Source organism: Chenopodium album, chromosome 9 (genome assembly GCF_948465745.1).
Source record: "Chenopodium album chromosome 9, dcCheAlbu1.1, whole genome shotgun sequence".
Classification (NCBI taxonomy): domain Eukaryota; kingdom Viridiplantae; phylum Streptophyta; class Magnoliopsida; order Caryophyllales; family Amaranthaceae; genus Chenopodium; species Chenopodium album.
The window spans coordinates 27504000-27526821 of NC_137842.1; the positions used below are offsets into that span (position 1 = coordinate 27504000).

General features: G+C 36.4%; 1 non-coding gene across 1 annotated transcript; it reads left to right on the forward strand.

Annotated features, from left to right (window-relative positions):
* The first annotated feature begins 15071 nt into the window (after positions 1-15071).
* LOC145560956 (small nucleolar RNA R71) lies at positions 15072-15177 on the forward strand. Its single transcript, XR_014093545.1, has one exon. It is a non-coding gene; the product is annotated as a small nucleolar RNA R71 (small nucleolar RNA).
* The last annotated feature ends 7645 nt before the right edge of the window (positions 15178-22822 follow it).

The following is a 22822-nucleotide window of genomic DNA, read 5'->3' on the forward strand; positions in this document are numbered from 1 at the left end:
ATTAAATTAATCACAAGATTAAGATAAAACGATTACCTTTTGATCGTGATTCGCCCGACCGGAAGGGGCTTTTACTTCGAAAGCAAGCCTCGAAATTACGACGGCCTCCAATGGTAGTCCACCCACCGAAAACGGTCCAATGCCTTGGGATTAGCAAGGCCCGACCAAAACCCGAGTAATTAATGAGTTCAAAGGTTTTCACAATGGTGATGCCTTTTTCAACTCTTACTCAAGTGCTTTTCTCAATACCCCAACTTGGGTATTTATAGGGAAATGCATGAGTGTGAAAAACTCTCCAATCAATGTGAGAGAATTTGATTTTCCCAGTTTATTTTAAAGCTAGAATAAAATTAATAATCGAACTAGTAATAAATCAACAAGTGGCAAGCTCATGTGAGAGGTTAGGTGAGGACCATTTGGAGGAGGGGGGGACCAAATTGCTCCTCACTTTCTCCCTCACCCTACGCCACTTGGCAACTCCCACTTGGGCACCAAGGCACCCAAGTGGGCTTCCCATTTGCTGCTGCCCTCTCTCGACCCAGCCATCCCGTAATAAAAAATGCGAGCTGCTGCTCACACTTTCTCCACCAGCACCCCATGCACTTGCGTGCGAGCTGTTGCTGCCGTGAGCTGCTGCTAGCATGCCGCGCAGCTAGTGCGGGTTTCTAGCACCAGCATGCTAGCATGCCACGCAATAGGTGCGGGCGGCTAGCCGCAACTTCCTAGCAAGCCCTGCACTTGCTGCAGGCTGCTAGTTTGGCTATACCCCCTAGCACTCGGTGTTTCGATACTAGGGGTATTTTGGTCTTTGTTGATTTAATATTATTTTCACGTCTCGTCTTTTACTATTTTTCAACTCGACTTCCGACGCTCGGTTTTGACGCTCTAAGCTCGAATTCCCGACGTCTAAATATTAATTACTTGGTCAACTTATTAATTAATTTATAATTAATTTGTCGCTTTGTTTTGTTAGTTGCTTGGGTGTGACCCGAAGGGTTCAGTCAAGATTAAGCTGCAATATAAATTATGCATTAATATTACTGATCGGAAGCGGCCTCCACCCAAGCGTTCCAATCACTTGACCTTACTGAATATATTAGCTTTCTAATAATTCTGAACCCACTAACGAAATAGTACACTTGTTCGAAGGACACCATTCCTTTCAATCTCCCACTTGTCCTTCCGGACAAGTACGCATTTAGTGTACAACCTTTTTCCTGTGTCGCTTAATGTCTCTTCATGAACTATAAGGTAAGATTATTTTGTCATCCTTATTACGTCTAGAAGTGTTTCTCGATTTCGAGTCAGACTGTCAATAAACAAATGATTTCTAAAATCCATTCGAGCACGACCATGCATTTTCACGGTCTCGCTTTACGAGAGGCCTTGTATACAACAAAGACATCTTCCCTATTTTAGTAGGGGGACATTCCCAGTCTTGTAATGTAGCTCCTCTTACTGAGAGGACCTAGCCGCCCGAGTGTTGTCGTTATAATCCCTTATTATGGAAGACGTTTGACAACATCAAAGCTGACTAGTACTCAAATAAGAGAACTCACAATACTCATGGTCGAGGAATTAGGTTCCGATAGCCATAATGAGAAGTATACTTGTGACGATTTTTAATATCTTAAAGTATTCTCATAGGTCGATCCAGTATGGTTCTAAACCAATACATGTGCAAATGATTTATGACAATCATGTCCTCGTAGCACAAGAAACGGTGCTATAAATCAGACTACACACTAATCTCAATTGGTCATTAATTTTCCAGCGTTTAAATGACCTCGATTAGGGATAATTTTTTATTATAACATTCAACGTTAACTTAATAGGTGTTTCCTTACCAAGACTGGTCTTGATCCCTTATTTTGAATATTTCAAGAATTTAATGGACTCATTATTTTATTCTAAACCACAATTAAATAGCAAACGAAGTGATAAAAATTGCATGAAATTTTAAATTACTCCAAAACATGAATGGTTCATCTTATGATAAATGGTTTTTCCGAATGTTTTAAGAGTATGACTCTTTATAAAACATCTATAGAAATCACACCCATATCTAATATGCTTGATTTATTTCATGCAATTGTGAATGTTGTCGTTCACTTATTGCGTAGTTTTAGTTATAACTACTTTACTAATCGCAGCATCTTCATTACTGATCACTTTCATAATAAGATGATAAAATTTAAGAGTGTCATGAATTATATGTGATTTAGGATTTATTGTCCGAGTGATGGCTCCCACTCATTTACATGATTGACACCTTCAACTTGACAACCTACAATCATTAACGTTCAACAAAGAACTTTCCATAGAATACCTTCTTTATTATCGCCATTAAGGCAATAATATTCTCAACATATATTTTAGTAGACTTCCTGAAGACGCTTTGCTTGGGTTTCATTCCAAACGGCTCACAATGATTTGGGATATCCTAATCACTTGTGATCATTGAAATTTTTCCTTAAATTCCTGCACATTACACATGGATCCACGTCCATGTTACCATTCTTAAGCCACGACTCATTATAAGCTCGTGCTTATAAACGTGTTCCTTGTTAAGGATCTAATCCTTGTTAAGGCTTGTGCTTGCAACATCAATTCTCAAATTGTATTTGTTTCTACAAGTAAAGAACTCATCCTTTTACTTATCTAAGTACTTTGAATGTTCTTGGCCATAATCTAACGATCTAATACATAGATTCAGGTTGATTGGTGCTTCTAACATACGTCACATGCTCTAAGCAAGTAAGTCCTGCGATGATTCCATATCACAACGTACATGATGGATTAAATTGTAGAGTAATTCTCAATCTTATTCCATCAATTTGCCATTTTAGCTCATTCAGTTTTACTAAGTCTTTGCTAAATTGTTTGTTATGAGATCTGGTTGAAAGTCTCTATTAGAGTATTTCATGTTAGACTTAGTATTTAGCCTACCTTATACTTAGTTCAAACATTTACTTAGTTTTATACATATGGGTTGAAAGTCTTTCAAAGTCCTTAAATTCATGTTTAACACAGTAACTCCTTTACAGGTTCAAACATTTTATCAAGTCTATACAATATAACTTAATACCCAATACGTACTAAGTATTGTCTTTTGTTTGGTCCATTGTCAAAAATACTTTCAAATCTAAGCATTTAGCATTTGATAGTTATTTCACAACAGAGTTCGTAGACTTCTTATTGGACCTTTATATAATTTAATTTTTCTCCCACTAAACTTCTTATTCATAATAATTTCTATGTTTCTCCACGAGTCAATCCTCTTATTACCCTCATGAGAAAACACGTTCCAATTCCTATATACAATGCTTCTTTTCATCCCCTGACGGATTCCTTAAGCTTGCTTTTAAATCTAGCATTTATTTAGATTTTCAAAACCCTTATACTATTTTCATAGTCACATCCAAAATCCTATTTTAGGAAGGCGGTTTCAGTATCTATATTGCCATATTTCATATGAGCAATTTTTCTAAAACAATCATGAAAAGACATTAGCATTCCGATTGGTGAATAGGTTTTTATTAAAATCAACTCCGTAAATTTAATTGTATCCTTTTTAACCAATCTAGATATGTATGCACACACATTTCCACATCTGTTTCGGATTTTCAAGGACTCCAACCATTATTCGGAATTTGGATTTGTCGTAGCTATCTTACAAGACATTATTCCTTTACTATTTAATAGTAAATAGTATGCTTGTAAGTTTTAGGTTTATTTCTAACTTAATAGAAATTTATAGGATTCAATCCAAGCCTTTGGTGAATTCTATACCTATACGGGGCAATTGCATCAACCACTGAGTTTCAAGGCGCTTCCAAAGCCCTTTTATGATGTTGATCTTACTCCAACATTGCTGATGTTTTGTGAGTAATGAATTCACATTTGAGGCACTTGTAAATTCCTTTTGAGTATTCTTGATCAAGCATTCTCACGAAGCCCTTTTAAGGTCTTCCGAGATTCTCAGTTCTAGTTTGTTGCTAAGCTGGATTGTCATCGAGTTCATTTTCCTCCCACTTGTCTTTTTGGAAACGTGTTACTTTCCAGAAATACACCACTTAGAGCAACAAACACTATGTTCTCAATTAGGTTGTGGAGGTAATGCCCATGGTCTTACTTGAATGCTTACAAAGAAACATGTACATTGTCTTTGGGTAAAAGTTCGTTGTAAAGCAAACTGTTAGCTCCAACTTGAGATATCTTAACCTTTAATGAGCCATTAAGCTCCCACTCAACCACCTAGCTCTTGCTAAGCAGGTGAGCTCCCACTGAGCCAGTGAACTCCCACTGTGGCTAAGAGTTTTGGACATATACTTGAAAAGACATTTAGAAGATAATTCTATCCATAATTGAATATGGCGTACTTTCTTAGCTTTGACATTTTTTTAGTGTAACATTAGTTCTTCGGTCAAATCTTAAGAACTTTATAGGAAGGGATTTGATCCATCATTGTTCGAGTCCTTTTAAAATGGCATCAAGGTCTCCGTGAAGACACACTATGTTCTTTGTGGAGTTGATTTTGAAAATTTCAATTTCATAACTTTGTGATGGTCACGTTTGGTTCAAGCAAACATCGCTAGATCTAATCTAGACGTTTTGATATCTTGCCAAGTCGATTTTGTACTTCACTGAACTCGTGAACTATTCAAGGTTAAGTTTGTTCACATTTGATGAATATAGCCATATTCTTTCAAATTCTTTGTGAAACATTGAAGTAAATGAATCCTCTTTAGCTTTCGGAGTTAATTGTCTATACCAAGAACAATAGCTCTTTACTTTGTTGGTTTCAACAAGTAAGACTTGCTTGTCTTAGAATCCTCTTTAGCTTTCGGAGTTAATTGTCTATACCAAGAACAATATTCTTTCAAATTCTTTGTGAAACATTGAAGTAAATAGAGCCTTGAGTATATTCTTGTCGATGTGACATTACTAAAGATGTTTGGAACGCAAATCAAGCCCATGACTTGAACTTAATGAGTTTATCATGTTAGGGAAATGTTTGTTTATAATCAAGATTTTTGACTCAACGCTTGGATAACCATTCCATTCAAATAAATTCACAACTACTGCTTTTACTTTGAATGTGAGTCTTTCCGTGTGTAAACGGATCAATTGCTTATTATGGAACATAATAATAATAACCACTACGTGTTTCAGCCTTTTGCTTAAAAGGTCTTTAAACAAAGCATACGACCTTACAACTTATGTTGCTCTCCTTGCTTCATTCTAAGATTATTGTAAATCGATAACTTAGCGTAACTTCAATAGTTTGAGGTCACTATCAAAGTGGAGCACTCAAGCAGTATCTGATACTTGTGAAGATAACGACTTGCTAAGTTAACTACAAAAACATGAACTCATGGGTTGAAATCGAATCTTATTCCTTTTCTTCGTTCCTTGTTTCCTATATTTCTTATTGTACAATATCTCATAACCTTACTTTAAGAACCATTTCTTGAAGTGCCTTGACTTTTACACTTTGTTGGGCATAATGAGGCACCTAGTGCGCCGTAAAACAAAGTTCAATCTTTTCCTTTAATTCACGCTTGAATTACTACATCAATGAGTCCTACTCATCTATGTATTAAGCGAAAAGATATGTTGGTTGTCAATATTGACAATTTGAGTTTGTAACTCAATACTTCATGTTTTATCAAAATTACCTAGTATTTTGAATACATGATGTCCAACCGTCCTTTCAGACTTTGTTACAAAAGTCATTTATGAGAATTGTATTTTAGAAATGCTTTACTTTTCTTTGAGAACCATTCTCAAAGATTTCCTTTACCAGTCATGGAAAGCAACATAGTTTGATTTGGAATTCTACAAATATAACAGCAAAGTATAACCATTTATCAAGTAAATAACATAATAAGTTTGAAAATTAAAAGGTATTCATTAAAATTTTCAATATTATTTAACGTCTTATCCACGCATTAATATTGTCCCCATTTGGCGAGAATAAGTCGATTCCAAGATCCAAAGAAACAAAGAGTGGTTAAGCTTGCTTTGGCTTGTCATAACACTCAATCTCCTAAGGTAAGCAACGCTTTGCTAATCGCTTTAAGCCGCTCTTGGTGGAATAAATCGTCGCCTCTAATGCTCTCTCAAAAATTTATCCACTTTGCCACGGCATGTTAGGACTCCACACTCATATTGTTGAGTAGAACCAAAACCAACTTGCATACCCGGTATGCCTTACGTTCCTTGGAGAAGTAGTGATGTCTCGCTTTGGCGTACCCCACCACTACCCTCGTTCGGTTGGTAAGTGTTGCTTTGGAATGGCATGTTTTACTCAATATTTAGGGACCTAGGGTTTCTATGTTGGTTGATTTAAGTGAACTTAATTAATCATCACAACATTCGAAAATCCTGAACATGCATCTAAAATATAATTAATATACAAAAACATATACATATCGAAAAACATAAATAGAGATGCATTTGGCAACTAGCATGACCCCTTCAGATCTTCAAATCTTGAAAAGGACTTCATTTGCAACTTCATGGCTTCGTCTTCCAAGACTTGACTAAAATAAATGCAACTACTAGTATCTACGATTAGGACTAATCTAAATATTAAGGTACAAAAATACTCAACGGTTCGCAGACCGTATTTTGATTTACAAAATACATCACGGATCACAGTCCGTGTTTTCTATCCTAATTAGGCCCACTAGTTGCCATTTCTAATACCTGTGAGAGAATATACATTCCATTCATCCATTCACTGTCTGTGAATGGCCCATGCAATTTACAACAATAAACAAGTAACAATGCATAAACACACGAGAACTAGTAACTAATCTAGGTGGTTAATCAAATTAACACGCCTAATTAAAACTAGTCAAAGTTGTTTTAACCGGTTATGAAAATAAGCGCAATTAATATTTGATGCTCCCACTAAATTCCGCATCCAACTCAATTAATACAATTAATTAAGCCGGTAAAACCCAAAATTTGTCAAAATAAATTTTGCCAATGCCGCTCAAAAACCGAGGCCTAGCCTCCAAAATTTATTAAAATAATTAAAACCAAATTAGATTAATAAAATAATTAAAACAGCAAAATAAGCAAACCCAAAGCCAACCGTACTCAAGTGGTTCATGCACTACATACATGAAACTCAAGGTTGTCTAACAACCTCGCACTATACGGATTGGCGCACGTGCCTTCACCACTCCACGTAGCACTAGCTAGGTACACCCTAGTAGCGTTTGCTACGGGTAATAAGGTGCTAGACACAAGGCCACGGCTACTTGCCCCTTTACACCAAAACACCAAGCACATACACGCATTAAATGCTCGCACACCCTACGCACATGGCCGCACGCATCGAGCATGCCCTTGGCAGCCACATGCGGGCTGATATGCAGCCCGGCTAGCCAAAGGAGGCTTTACATCGATTTTCGTGCCATAGCCTCGGGATTTTAATCTCAAATTTTGCGTGACAATTTTTTAATTATAATTTAATTTTAGAACTAATTTTCGTGAGCAAAATTGAAAATTTAAACAAGTCTAAGTTAAATAAAAACTCATCTAAGTGCATGTAACCAAAATTATTTCCAAGAACCATTCTTTAATAAAATTGGTTTAACTTGGTGCATCAAAAATAAGAGGGAAATTACTCACTATAAATTTAATTAATTTAAATTAATCTTGAGTTTTTGACAAAATAAAGGGAGTTGGAAAAATGATCATAAGTTCAATAAAGATTCCAACTTTAATACTTGTGAATCCTTGAAAAAATTATATCTTCCAATATGAAGATAAACAAATTTCTATCACAAGTTTCAAACTTTATGATTCCAATCAACTAAAAAATGATTAAATCAACAAAGTTCAACAAAAATTCATGAAATTTAGTAACTCAAAGTTTCAATCACTTAACATAATTAAAGATTGAATCTTTAGTACTTGGAAGCCTCAAAGAACAACAATTTCACACTTAATGCAATTAGTTTGCAATTATGTGAAAAATAAAACAAAGCTTTCAAACACAAATTACAACCAAGTAATCATGCCTAAAGAGGTTTAAAATTGCATATAAAATATGTATTGAACCAATTACATAACCACCATAAATATGCAATTAATTTTAAAGGTTAGAAAGACTTAAAAATTTTTGTAAAAACGAAAAATCCCTCGAAAAGTGCATTTCTGGTCGTTTGTTTGCTAAAAACCGAGTCCTAATAGTGTAAAACCATTTCCAGAACACCTTTTCCACCAAAAATTGACTATTTTTGGGTCGAAATCTGGGTTCGGGAGCTGAATTCAGCTCTAATACGAGGTTAAAATAGATAATACGAGCTACTAATCTAATGAGCTACTTAAACTAGAAAAAATTAAGCCATAAAAACACCTATAAAAATATTATGATTTTAAAATAAACAAGCGAGGCTCCGATACCGCTGTTGAGTTTTGCCGTTTTGGTGAGTCCGACTCACCGCAGAAAAAAAACCCTAAAACAAGACCGCACTCGTAATAAATAAAACCATAAACATAATTAAATTAATCACAAGATTAAGAGAAAACGATTACCTTTGCTTTGCCCGACCGGAAGGGGCTTATACTTTGAAAGAAAGCCTCGAAATTACAACAGCCTCCAATGATAGTCCACCCACAACTCGACCACCGAAAACGGTCCAATGCCTAAGGGTTAGCAAGGCCCGACCAAAACCCGAGTAATTAATGAGTTCAAAGGTTTTCACAATGGTGATGCCTTTTTCAACTCTTACTCAAGTGCATTTCCCAATACCCCAACTTGGGTATTAATAGGGAAATGCATGAGTGTGAAAAGTTCTCCCATCAATGTTAGAGAATTTGATTTTCCTATTTTATTTTAAAGCTAAAATAAAATTAATAATCAAACTAGTAATAAATCAACAAGTGGCAAGAGCATGTGAGAGGTTAGGTGAGGACCATTTGGAGGAGGAGGGGGGGACCAAACTTTCTCCCCACTCTCTCCCTCACCTTGCGCCACTTGGCAACACCCACTTGTTCTGAACCCACTAACAGAATAGTACACTTGTTCGAAGGACACCATTCCTTTCATTATCTATAAGTTAGCTTTCAAAAGGAATTAGAAGAGTATTTATAGACAAAGAAGAAAATCAGATCGGCCACGCCCCCACCAAGAATATCCCGCGGGCGCGGAAAAATGGGTACGGAACCCATAACTAACTCCGCGAGCAATCTGGGCAACACTCGCGCCCGCGGGTAGTGTAGCCCCGCGCCCGCAGAGAAGACCCGCGTTCCCGCGGCTATAAGCGCGACAAATGCTATGCTCCAATTGAAATCAGGGGCCCGCGGTCTCTCTAATAGGAGGGGTCTTTTCAAACCATCCCCGCCCGCGGTTAAATCAGGGCCAAGGCGCGGAGTGTTCCTGCCAAAAATCTTTATTTCCTTGCACTTTTCCACGCCCGTGGCCTTCAAGACCCGCGCCCGCGGCCTGTTGCAAAGTATGAGTGCCCTCTCCGAGCCCTCTCCAAGCCCTCTCCAAGGAGCTTGCTTCTTCTTTGCTTAGCCCTTTATGCTCTTCTTGATCCCTTTGCAAAGCCAACTCCTTAAGCATCTGCAAAAGTAAACAAAGAGAAAAAATAGAAGAGAAAAAGAGCCAAATAAAAGGAAAAGACGAAGAAAATCACATAAAGGAAAGTAAAACACAAAAAAAGAAAGAAATAGAGAAACTAAAGGAGAAAAGACCAAAATAATAAAAGTAAGCTATGAAAATAGGATGAAAACATCCTAAGAGACTACCCTATGAGTGAAATAAATGACACTCATCAAATTCCCCCAAGCTAGACTTTTGCTCGTCCCGAGCAAAACAAAAGCTTAAAAGGAATAAGAAGGACTTATTTAGAAAATAAAAGAAAAAAGAGAGAAGAAGAATATACACTAAGACTCATTAACGTAGGAATCACGGTTGTTTTTAGCTACAACAAGCCCTTTAAACCCCGAAGTCGCCTATAAGGACGAGTGATGTCTCATAAAGGTTTCCAAAGAGGTTAACCTATAACTCTTTTTATTAAAACGAGGCAAAATCATTTAAAAGAAAAGAAGGTAAATAAAAATTTCAAAAAGTAGCTCTTGATAAGGACCTTCACAAAAGTCTCGGGGTCCGAAAAGGGCGAAGAATTAACCGGATCATATGCATAGTCACAACCACCAGGCCGCCTATAGTCGTAAGTGCTCGGGGTAGTGCCTATGATAGAACTAGGGTGAAGATGAGGGCCCTCCCAATGAGGGTAGCAAGGCCCAGGACCCACGGTAGGATCAAAAGGCTCCCATGGAGGGATATGTCCTTGTTGGACCGGGACATACGGGTAATTTACATAGGGCTCGATCTCCCCCCTCCGAACATGTAAATCGCACAATTGATATGTATGATAGTTATAACCAAGATAAGGGTTTTGCATAGAAGGCATGGAGTATAACAAATTAGCAATATAATCAAGCTTAGTATGAATGGCTGACAAATCAAAAGTAAAAGGAGTGGGAGAGGGGGACAGAATAGACGTACCTCCCGGTTCAACCAGGGTTAGAGTATGAGCATTCGATGCGAAGGCATTGGTTGAGCGGCCTCTTGTATGGTTCCTCCTGTGTCGAAAAGAAGGATCAATATCTCGCACCGGGGGCCTCAAAGACAAGGAGTCTTTCTCCTTAGGTCGGGTAGTTGCCTCTTTGCATGGGATTAGGAACCATTCCTTAATCTGGGTAACTTATCAAATGAAAACATCATCCTTTCTAGTGCGATCGAGGAACTTTTGGTTCACAAGGGCAGAGATGTTGGGGAAATGAGAAGGAGATTTTTCTCAAGCAATGATATTTGGGGGAAGCTCATTTAACAAAGTCTTATAGTCTTCATTGATCCAAAGAGCTAGGATAGAAATCATCCCTCCCAATTGGATGCTCCCCGATAAGCTAACTCCAACATGGATATCTAAAAATTGATTTCTCTTAGTGTTTTATTTCTTGTTTTAGCATCTTTAGACTTTAGTTTATTTATCTCCTATTCCGAACTAGCTTAATTGTCGATAACATTTGGCGGCGTTTATTCGTTCCTAGTGGTTTGACCCCTATGCTTGCCTTATACTCGTATTAGGTTTGTTTCGGTTGTATATATTGTATTTGAGATAGAGATAGACAATTGACGACAACTTTATTTCCTTGTTAGAAGGAAAACAACTCATGAGCAAAACTTAACATTTGCCATATTTCAAGAATAAGCATATGTAATTGCTCAAGAATCAAGCACAAATGAAATTATCTCAAAATAAAAGCAAGAGATGGCTACATATGAACAATGCCATTAATATAGAATCATGAATTTGAAGAAAGTAGGCATGGATTAAAGGCAAAATTGAACACAAGAGACCAAATTGAACAAAATTGAGCAAAATAATCTCAAGCATTGAATTATCAAAGAAATAAAACCATCATAAAAAATACCCATGAGAGAGAAAATGACCAACAATGGTTGTTCAAGTATTCAATCAAATTATACAGATTTATCATGAAAAAGCTTCAATTCAACACTCAATGACATCATTAGACACAAATTGTAAGTTAAAAGAACTAACAATGGAGTTCTACCATGAAAGCAAAAACAAGGGTTTCAGGCTTAAACAATGAGGAAGAAGATGACTAGAAAATAAGAAATTATACCTCAATGAAGCCTTGAATTACTTGAAAAATGCCCAAAAAGAAGATTTCAGAACAAATAGAACACCCAAACACAAGTTCCAAAAATTGATGTGTTAATTGTAATTGATGTTGAAATGAAAACAAAAAATAAGTTTGATTTTGCAAGAGAGGATATAAGTTTTTATTAGTGAATGAAGGAGGGAAAGAAAGGAGGAATAAAGGGGGGGGGTGTGCTTTTGGGGTTATAAGGGGTTTACGCACCTGGCAACTGGTGCGGGCGCGGGACTATGGTGCGTGCGCATCAGAAAGTCGCGCCCTTTCTCAAATTCTCCGCGTCCGTGGTTGCCAACCCGCGCCCACGGGTAGCCCGCGGTAAGTTCCTGCTCGAATTTGGTGGTTTTGAGATGCGGCCACCCGCGCCCGCGACCATCCAGCCTGCTCCCGCGGGTAGCACCTGTGGTGCGTTTGCAAATGGCTAGTGCGTGCGCACCACATGATGCTCGGGAGGGATTTGAAATTCATTATCAAATGCCAAAAATTATGCCAAAATCTCTAACCCCTATGGTTCGTGCGCGTGGGTGAGGTGTGCGTGCGAACCATAGGGTGATCAAATTTGTTTAAAATGCGACAAGAATTTAGCAAACGGTTAGAGAAAACACCCTTAATTATGCTTTCGTGTTTGCATTCTCACCGTTGCAACCGAGTGTCATGATCAAGTACTAAAAAATTTTGACAATAAATAATCCAAAATATACTTGAACATGATTATAAAAATCAATAAAAATGCAAACACGATAACATATAACCCCAACGAATTGTTGGAAATTTTCTTTGATCCAATCTCACGGTACCTAAAATCAAGAGAACAAAAAAAAAGAGAAAATAAGAAAAGTTCTCAAAGATAAAACAAATGTAAAAAATTGTAAAATCAAAAGCAAAAGGTTAGAAAACCGGGTTGCCTCCCGGGTATCGTTTGTTTAACATCATAGCTCGACGTCTTCCGCCAATTAAGGTGGTTGTTAGAAAAGCAATGAGTGAACATAGCCAACAAAAGCACCATCGAAATACTTCTTGAGATGATGGTCATTGACCTTAAACGGAGAAGAAGAATCCATCATTGAGACCTCTACAACACCCCTTGGAAAAACATTCTGGACAAAATAGGGATCGCTCCATCTTGACTCCTTGATGCTAAGGTGTGATGGGAGAGGTTTGAGCTCAAACCTTGGTACACATTTACCTTCCTTTGAAGTGGCAGCTTGCAAAGCCTCTTGGCTTGAGATATTCATGTACATATGCTCATCCACTTCCTCAAGCTTCCATTTAGCAAATCCTCTTACATTGTCATTTCCTTGATCGGAGCACCTATCTTATCCTTATTAAAAAAGACATTCTCAAGAGGATCATTAGAAGTGAGCAATTTCTTATGCATAGAAGATACAACATGATCAAGAGAATCAATCAACATGCAATTTTCTAAAGAAGAACATGGATACTTCATGTTTTCATTCAAGTTAAATTCAATGACCTCATCTCCTACCTTAAGTGAAATTTTTGCACTCTTAACATCAATCATGGCACCCGAGTTAGCAAGAAAAGGTCTACCAAGAATAATAGGAAAGGTTGCATCTTTATTTATTTAAAAAACTGCAAAATCTACCGGAATCACAAACTTCCCTACTCTCAAAGGAACATCTTCCACCTTACCTTTTGGAAATTTGATTGACCTATCTGCTAATTGCAAGGTAATGTTGGAAGGCAAAAGTTTCCCTAACTCAAGTCTATGATTAACCGAATATGGAATTAGGCTAACACTAGCTCCTAAGTCACATAAGGCATTATCAATTTGCATCTTGTTAATGGCACAAGGGATAGAGAACTTTCCGAGATCTTTCAACTTTGGAGGCATCTTGTTCATTATGATTGCACTACAATTTTTGGTCAAGTTGACCATCTCCACAACATCACAAGTTCTATTCCCACTCAAAATGTCTTTGAGAAATTTTGCATAGTAGGACATTTGGGTGACCACTTCGGTAAATGGTAGAGATAGGTGAAGTTCTTTAAGCATTTCAATAAATCTTCTAAATTGTTGATCTAGCTTGTGTCTCATGAATTTTTGAGGATAAGGAAGCTTGGGTTTCACAATTTTTTTCTCTACACTCACCTCTCTAGGTGTCTCAATCACAACCTCACTCAAAGATGCACCATCTCTCTCACCCTCTACAAAAACTTCCTTGGGGACTTCCTTAGTTTCACTCTTCTTAGGCAAACTCTCCTCAAAAACCTTACCACTCCTTGTAACAATAGCATTCACGGGTCTCTTAGGATCTAGGCCTTGGGAAGGTAAAGAAGAAGGAATAGCATGGTCTTTCAAAGCATTGGAAAGTTGAGAAATTTGGTTTTCAAGCATCTTATTATGAGTCATCATTTCATTGAATTTCTTGTCTCTTACAGCCATGTAAGTGTTCAACAACTTTGTTTGATTCTCAATGATTTCCTCCAAATTAGTCCTAGAAGAAGAGGATTGTGAATAGGAATTATCACCTTGAGTCTTTGGAACAAATCTGGGTGGAGGGCCTCTTTGAGCATTGTTTTGAAACTTGCCTCTACCTTGATTGTTCCAATTACCCCTATTTTTATTTTTACCATAACCTTGATTATGGTTACCACTACCTTGATTATGATTTCCATAACTTTGGTTTTGATTACCATAATTTTTGTTTTGATTTTGGCTACTTTAACCTTGATTGTTATAGTTACCTCGAGAACATTGGTTCCCTTGGTTTCTATAACCACCACCTTGGTTATAGTTGTTAAAATTACCTTGGTTTTGGTAATTCCTATTCCATTGACCCCTTTGATTATCAAACTTTTGCACATTATTATTTTTTGACACATAGTTCACATGTTCACTCTCATTGCTATTAAAATCATCATTACTATCCGGAAAAGCATGAGGGCAATTACAAGCATGATGATCATATGAACCACACACATCACAAAACAAACAACCACTAGGAATGTTACTAGAAGAAGGAGAGGGATGAGAATTAGAAGATATACCTCTCCCCTTAAATTGGAAGGGAAGATTTGAAGCTTGGGAAGAAGAACTCTCCCAATTTTCATTGATTGCAATCACTTCCTTCCCCTAGTTTGTCATTTGTGAGGAGAGATTGTTGATTGCATTTAGATGATCAACCGAGTACACCAAAGAGCTACTGTTGCTAATTGAATCCCTCTAACCATCTTTCCAATCTCTATGGTACCTCACAACATCCTCAATGATGTCTACCACTTCTTCCTCCGTCCTATTCATGATGGGACCTCCGGCTCCCACATCAAGGCATGACTTGCCTTGGGGACTTTGGCCTCCATAGAAAATTTGAATAATTTGATAGGTTGGAATTCCGTGGTGAGGACACTCCCTTTGATACTCCTTGTATCTCTCCCACACTTCATAGAGGCTCTCACTTGGCTTTTGTTTGAAACCTTGAATCAAAGCTCTAGCTTCCGCCGTTTTCTTTTGTGGATAGAAACGGGATAAAAATTCCTTGGAAACCCTTATCCCATTTCCTTAGAGAATTCGAGCTAACCTCCTTGTCTAGCCATTCCAAAGCACGCCCTATGGGAGAAAAGGGAAAGAGCTTGAGGCGGGTGAATTCTTGGGAAATTATATTCACTTTGATAGTATTGCAATATTTCTTGAACTACTTGAGATGGTTTAGCGGACTTTCATGCTTGGCCCCACTAAATTGTCGCCTCTCTATCAAAATGATCATTGCTGGCCTAATTTCAAAATCTTTCCGGTGTTGTAGTTGGAGCAATCCCACTCTCAAATCTATATGCACCGGGAATCCCCAATTCTTTCAACGCCACTCTCGGATTCTCTCCCATTCTTGCTTGTTCTTCTAGTTGTTGTTCATCCTCGCTTGAAATGCTAGAGATCAAAGATCGTCTAGCAACCCTTAATCTTGTAATAGTCCTCTCAATCTCCGGATCAAATGGCATTAGTGAACGACCACGTGCTCTATGCATACAACTTCAAAAGAATTATTTAGTAGCACAGCTACAAGTGTAGCCTAAAAGAGGAAAATCTTTTGTTTTTTTTTTTTTTCCAATTAAGAATTAATTAGACTCAACAACTATAACAAAGCACCAATGTCACTCCCCGGCAACGGCGCCATTTTGACAAGAGGAAAATGTAGGACGTTATCTACCTTTCCCTAGACCCAAACCTAATATAAACACTCGACTAACCTAATACAAGTATGTGGTAAGTCAAGGGTCGAACCAAAAGGAATGAGTAGGTACTATGCTATAGTCTATGTCAAGCTAATTCAGAGAATATAAATGGTTGTGGTTGGTAACTACAATATTAAGAAGCTCAATAAATCGAGAAATTAAATAAGCTAATTACACTAGGGTTATATGTTCCACATGCAAGCTCAATGATTATGCTAATTGATAAATCACTCAACCTATTCATACATTACAAGGGACAAACAATAGTTGCAATCAAAGGAATCCAAAAGATATCTCCTATAAGCCAAACTAGGGTTCACTATGAATGGCTAACAAGAAAAATTACAATCAAATTCAATCAATTAAATCAATTCTCAAATCAATGGTTCATATCATTGAAACTTGCAATGCAATCTAGATTAATCTTATAGGTTGATCACTCCTAGTCTAATAAATCACATGCAAAAATATGTCAACCAATTTAATTGCAACAATTCAATCAATCAATGATCATCAACTAGCAAAAATCATCAATCAAGCATGCTTCCCCTTCTCCCTAGCAACTAATATACAATATAATCATGGTGAAATTGAAAGACAAAACAAATTCAATCAAAATCATATTCATTTCATGCTTAATCAAAAGGAAAATCAATCCATCAACAAATTCTCCAGCCTAAACCAAAATTCAAATCAAACATTCAAGCACTAAAGAAAATTGCAATAAAGAAATTTCAAAGAAATGAAATCTCACAAATTTCATTGATATGATGAAGAAATCAAAACTTGATTGAAGCAATGTTTTAATACACTTCAAAATCCAAGAATTTCTATCTCTACTGTCTCTACAACTTCTCTCTAGTTTCTCTCTCTAAGAACTAAGCAAATGAAATATTATCTAAAAGTTAGCTTTCAAAAGGAATTACAAGAGTATATATAGACAAAGAAAAAAATCTGATCGGCTGCGCCCTCTCCATGAATATCCCGCGGGCGCGGAAAAAGGGGTACGGAACCCATAACTAACTCCGCGGGCAATCTGGGCAACACCTGCGCCCATAGGCACCGTAGCCAGCACCTGCAGCTAAGGGCTCAACAAATGCTTTACTCCAAGTGAAATCAGGGGCCCGCGGTCTCTCCAATAGGAGCAGTTTCTCCAAAACCTCTGCGCTTGCGGCTAGACCGCGGCTAGGGCGCGGAGAATTCCTGCCAAAAATCTCCATTTCCTTGCACTTTTCCGCGCCCGCGGCCTTTAGCAAAGGCTATGTGCCCTCTCCGAGCCCTCTCCAAGGAGCTTGCTTCTTTTTGGCTTAGCCTTTTTTTGCTATTCTTGATCCCTTTGCAAAGCCAACACCTTAAGCACCTACAAAAGTAAACAAAGAGAGAAGATAGAAGAGAAAAAGAGCCATATAAAAGGGAAACACGAAGAAAACCACATAAAGGAAAGTAAAACACGAATAAAGAAAGAAATAAAGAAACTAAAGGAGAAAAGACCAAAATAATAAAAGAAAGCTATGAAATAGGATGAAAATATCCTTAAAGACTACCCTATGAGTGCCATAATTGACACTCATCATAAGTCTACCCTATGGGAACACGGTGTTAATCCCACAGGCGCAAAGGAATCCATCATCCTTCAAAAAGTACGAATGGGGTATTTGTAGAAGTTTATAGGTACAATTGCGGAAAACAAGAATAATATTCTTATAGTACCTAATCCCAAGATCATGCATAACACATAAAGAATTAGAATTAATACCTTTGAAGCATGATTCCACGTGTGATAGAACAAGAACAAGGGAGACAAAGAACCTCAAACGTGACTCTTCTACTTGGTCTACAGGCACGGATTAAGACCTCTACTTATGCTAGTTAGTTGCAATTAAACCATTCAATTGACCTTCTAAGGAGAAGAACGAGCAACGAACCAATCACAAACCACCTCTGGCGCCACTAGGGTGGCCGGCCGTGATTCGAAGGGGGAAAAGAGAGAGAGTCATCGGTAAGAGAGAGAGTGTGAGGGTTTTTGGGATTTCTTGTTGCTTAATGCACAATCAACTGTTAATTGTGTTGTATCATACAACCCTAGGCATGGACCTTATTTATAGATCTCATCTCTAAATAGAAGTCCATGACCAAGCCCAAAACCTAACTCTAATCTAACTATGCTAGCCCAATCCGATTCTTGATTAGTTACTTACTCATGAGGCCCATAAATAGGCTTCTAAATTGCTTAATTCAATTCCCTTGTGTGTGACCTCATAAGATCCATTCTAGTGGGCTTCGGACTATTTGACAAGCCCAAATTAAAGATCATTGATCGTAGTCTAGCAACAGATAATTACGACCCAAAAGAACAATCATAATATCTCCATAATAGTGATCCTTTATGTATCTAGTAATTGCACTTATCAAAGACAGAACTCCTTCAATCTCCCACTGGTCTAAGAGAAGTGCACAATATTCATATTCCTTAAGTTAATGCATGTTGATTTGATAATATGATTGCATCTCATGTCGTGATCATATTAATATACAAATCTTTTCTTGAGAAACTGAGTTGGAATCACAAAACAAATGATTACTGTGTAATCCATTTGAGCACGGCAATGCATTTTCTAAATTCTCCCTCCTCAAGGGGCCAAGACACATTCCTAATTAAATAGGTAGACTCTATCCAATCTTGTGTCAACCAAGGCTCCTACTCAAATCATGAGGTAACCAGGAAACACCTTTATAATCTCCAGTTACGGGAAGACATTTGAATGTACACATTTACATCAATCATTGATTGGAATCAATGTTCCACTCATGTCTAAGGAATCCACTAATATATCCGAAAGCTCTATACTTGAGCTTCAAGGTAGGTCTATAGTTCGATCATGCATCATTCATGCATATCCATGTAATTGACTGAGCTTCACTACGCTCCCATAGCCCATGAAACTGTGTTATCCAATCAATATTACATGCTAGTCCATTTACAGAAATCATTTATGCCCACTTTAATGATTCCGGACTAGGAATTGGAATAATATATGGATTTTGTTCACCTGTGGGGTTTCATTCACCAGGTCATCAACCAGATGAGCCCATCAATCCATAATTATTTTGGACATTTTATTTAATATCAAAAACCATAATTAAATAAGACTGAAACTTTGTTTCAATTGATAAACATAATTCTGCAAGTTTATGTATTACTTATGTAATATCCTTTCTCAAAACATATACAACTGAAATTACATAACTTACTTCAATCCAAGAATCCTTAGTATGACTCTCATACCTTGATCATGAAAAGGGTTTATTAAGTAGAGTTTATGAGACATTCTCATAAACACGAATTTTGCAACTTCTAAATTTTATAATAATACTCATCTCTATACATTAAGAATTCTCCTTCGTCCTTTCACAAGGAACATAGGAATTATTTCTAATTAGTATTCCAACGTTACATTGGATTTTAATTTGAAATCTATCATCACTTCTCCTTAAAACACATGAATCAAATAGATGAGTATAGTCCATGACATGCATGATGCATCCTTTGCTTATTGCATTAGGATCATCACTCAAAACCTTAATTTTATCAATCTTTCTAAAAGTATTGAATCGTTAAGCAATATGCTATGTTACATGGGATTGAAAATCCTTTCACTATAATGTTGAACCTCATAAGAATCTTATCAATATAGGTTCCTTAACCAAGCTCAAACCTACTTCAAAACCTATCTCTATAGATCTTGAATCCAAAGTGTACTCATCTTCCTCTTTCAGGTTTTTGTACAAAAAGCATTACTCACCACTTGACTCTTTAAGAAATGAATAATGGATCTTTACTAGACTAAGAAGACTGTATAGCTCCCACTAAACATCTTGTATGCACAAGACCTTTTCTTCATTTTACGAGAACATCAAACGATTTGATTAACTTACAAAATTAAGAACACTAACTCCATGATGCTTACTTACTCCATTAATTGATCTTTTATGCATCCTTAGGATTATTGGATTTTCAAAATAATTCTTATAGTATCATATACAAATCTTCTTTCATGAATCATTTCAAGAAAGTGCTTTGAAATCCATCTACCATATCTCATAAGGTAGAAATCACTAAAATATCTTTACTAGATCTTTGCAACATGACTAATGTAAAGTTTTCCTCATAGTCATAGTCATACTATGAATTAGTTGAATCCTTTAACAAGTCTTTGCTTAGTTAGAACACATTTTTCTTTCTTGTCTGTTTTTCTTATAATGTGTCTCACCTAATTAGGAAAATTATTCAAGTGTTATACACTTGTTTACAAACTAAGAATCTATTTCAGATTTCATGGTTTTTAAACCACTTGGAGTTATCACTTGTCAAACCATCTTTATTACTTGAATAATCATCATGTTCAAAAATAAATATTTTGATGAATCTCTTAGTCAATATGAAATCATATGTCTTTGGCTAAGGTTTACATATGCTAGTCAACGTAGTGGGTTTCGAATGCAACAATTGAAACTTATACAACAACTTTATTTAGTTTTCAATGGGAAACGACAATAGAGGATTTGGAATTGGAATGTACTGCCTTCGACACATGGTTATTATTCCCACAACACTTAGTGAGACCACGCGTTGTCATTTGTAACATGTTGTGAATCATGCTCATATTGTTGCTTTTATTCGATTACTTCTCGAATTTCTGCCAAATTATCGAATTTACATTTCTTGAACTTTTCGAGATTCTTATACTCCCACTTGCCCTTTAAAATGGCATATTCAGCATTGGGTGAACCAACTATGGTTTGAACCATGTTTGTTTGTTGTTTTTCTCGGACTCTTTTTAGATTTACACTACTCTCACTTGACCTTTTGGAACAATTTTCCATAAGGGCACTTACTTGAGAAACACTCATTTTGTGCTACGTATGATTTGTGTAGTAGTACCCCGTGCTCTGTATTGGATTTGATTGTGCATTAAACGATTTAATACAACTTTTATTTCTTTCTTTGTAGAAAGACTTTATAAGAACTCTTATTATCCATATCATATATGTAGTCTTTGCTACACTTGATTTGACATATATAATTTGTTTAGTTTTATAGCTTATCTTAAAAGTATATCCCCTGAACAATGGTTGGAAGATAGGTAATTTTCATCCATTATGAAAATATATCACATATAGATTGATAGCTCCCTTCATAAACACTTCACAAGGTTTTCTTTCGGAGTTTGTCGTAAAATGATTTCACAACTCTTGGATGTTCATCAAGGTCTTGGCTTAATTATCATTATTACGATCATATCGCAATATTTTGAGTGTGTTGCCAAGTACATGTCATGACTTAAATTTTCACAATTACAATCATATTGTAATGTAATCATTATCTTTTCAAGTTGATACCGAATTTCATACTGAACGTTTTGAACTTTTTAAAATTTTCACACTTATGCCTCAACTAAGCACAAGTATTGATCATATCACAAATGAAGTTTCATTGTCCGTCTCTAGCCTTTGAACCTTTGGTTTTCGTACAACAATATGTATTCGAACTTGAGTTCACATCATCATTTCTTTAAATGATGACTTTGTCAAAACTTTCAAATTAGAATGATATTTACATAAACCAATAGATTCATAATCTAATGATATTGAAAGTCCATCCCGTTTGATCTTCTGCATGCAATGTTTATTTTTCATTCGAATTAATTGACATATTAGAGAAAATTTATATATACAAATGGTTTAATTATTTCTATCATTTAGAACTTTAAATCTATTTAGCAATTCAAAACATATTATGACTCAATGAAGCATAGACTAACATTTAGCCCATGTTTTTGAATCTTCAATGCTTAGTCATGACAAGAATGAATAACATTTATTTAATTCTAGCCATTAACTAGGTAATGTGAAATATAAGTTCTACCTGTAAAGTTGCAACTTTTGCTTCCAGACTTGTAGATTCTACTTGTGAAGTAGCAATATTTGCATATAAACTTGTAGATTTATTTCTCCCTTAGCCATAACTTCTTCTTTTAGTCCAACCACATTGTTTAATGAGCAAATGACAAGGGAAATAAACACGTCGTCAAATTGTCTATCCCATAATCAAATACAATTTATAAAACCTAAACAAACCTAATACAAGTATAAGTTAAGAAAAGGTTCGAACCGCAGGGAGAAGTGAAACACCGTAATAACTACTAATCAATTAAGCTATCTCGGGACAAAGAGTTGGATTATCTAAGAGATTTAACTAAGAGCAAATTGAATTAAATATAATATAAAGACAACACCAAGGGGAATGGGTAGATGTAGGCTTCACTTGAACATGCAATACCATAGAAACAGATCGATAATGATCTAAACATGCATGAATATCGATATAGAAGGTCCAATCCAACCACTTGTCGGGGTCAATTGGCTCCTCCTAACATAGCCTCTATATTTTCACATTAGAACCATATACTAGGAGGTGTTATCAAGTAACAATCGATAGATTTGAACTTAGCTAAGTCAACCGTCGTTTCATTTAGCAAAGATTCACCTTTAATTAACTAATAACGTGCACTTTGCAAGAAGATCAAAGAACAATCAAGCATGTAAATACTTTAATCACAATGAACTGGAATCCCAATACTATAAGCATGAACAAAATCCAACTACATCATCCCCATACCCTTGGCTAAGAAACTACTCACTATCCATGGCAATCATCAAGTCAATCATGATGTTAACAAGAAAAAGCATGATTAATGAGTAATTAACAAAACAAAAGCAAATTAATACAAAATCAAATGGAAAACTAAAGAGAAAAGAGTAAGAAATGCTCATTCATTGAAGTGAAAGTTCTACAAAGAGGTGATTAAGCTTCTTCTTCAAATTCAAAGCTCAACTTTGGAGTATTCCACAC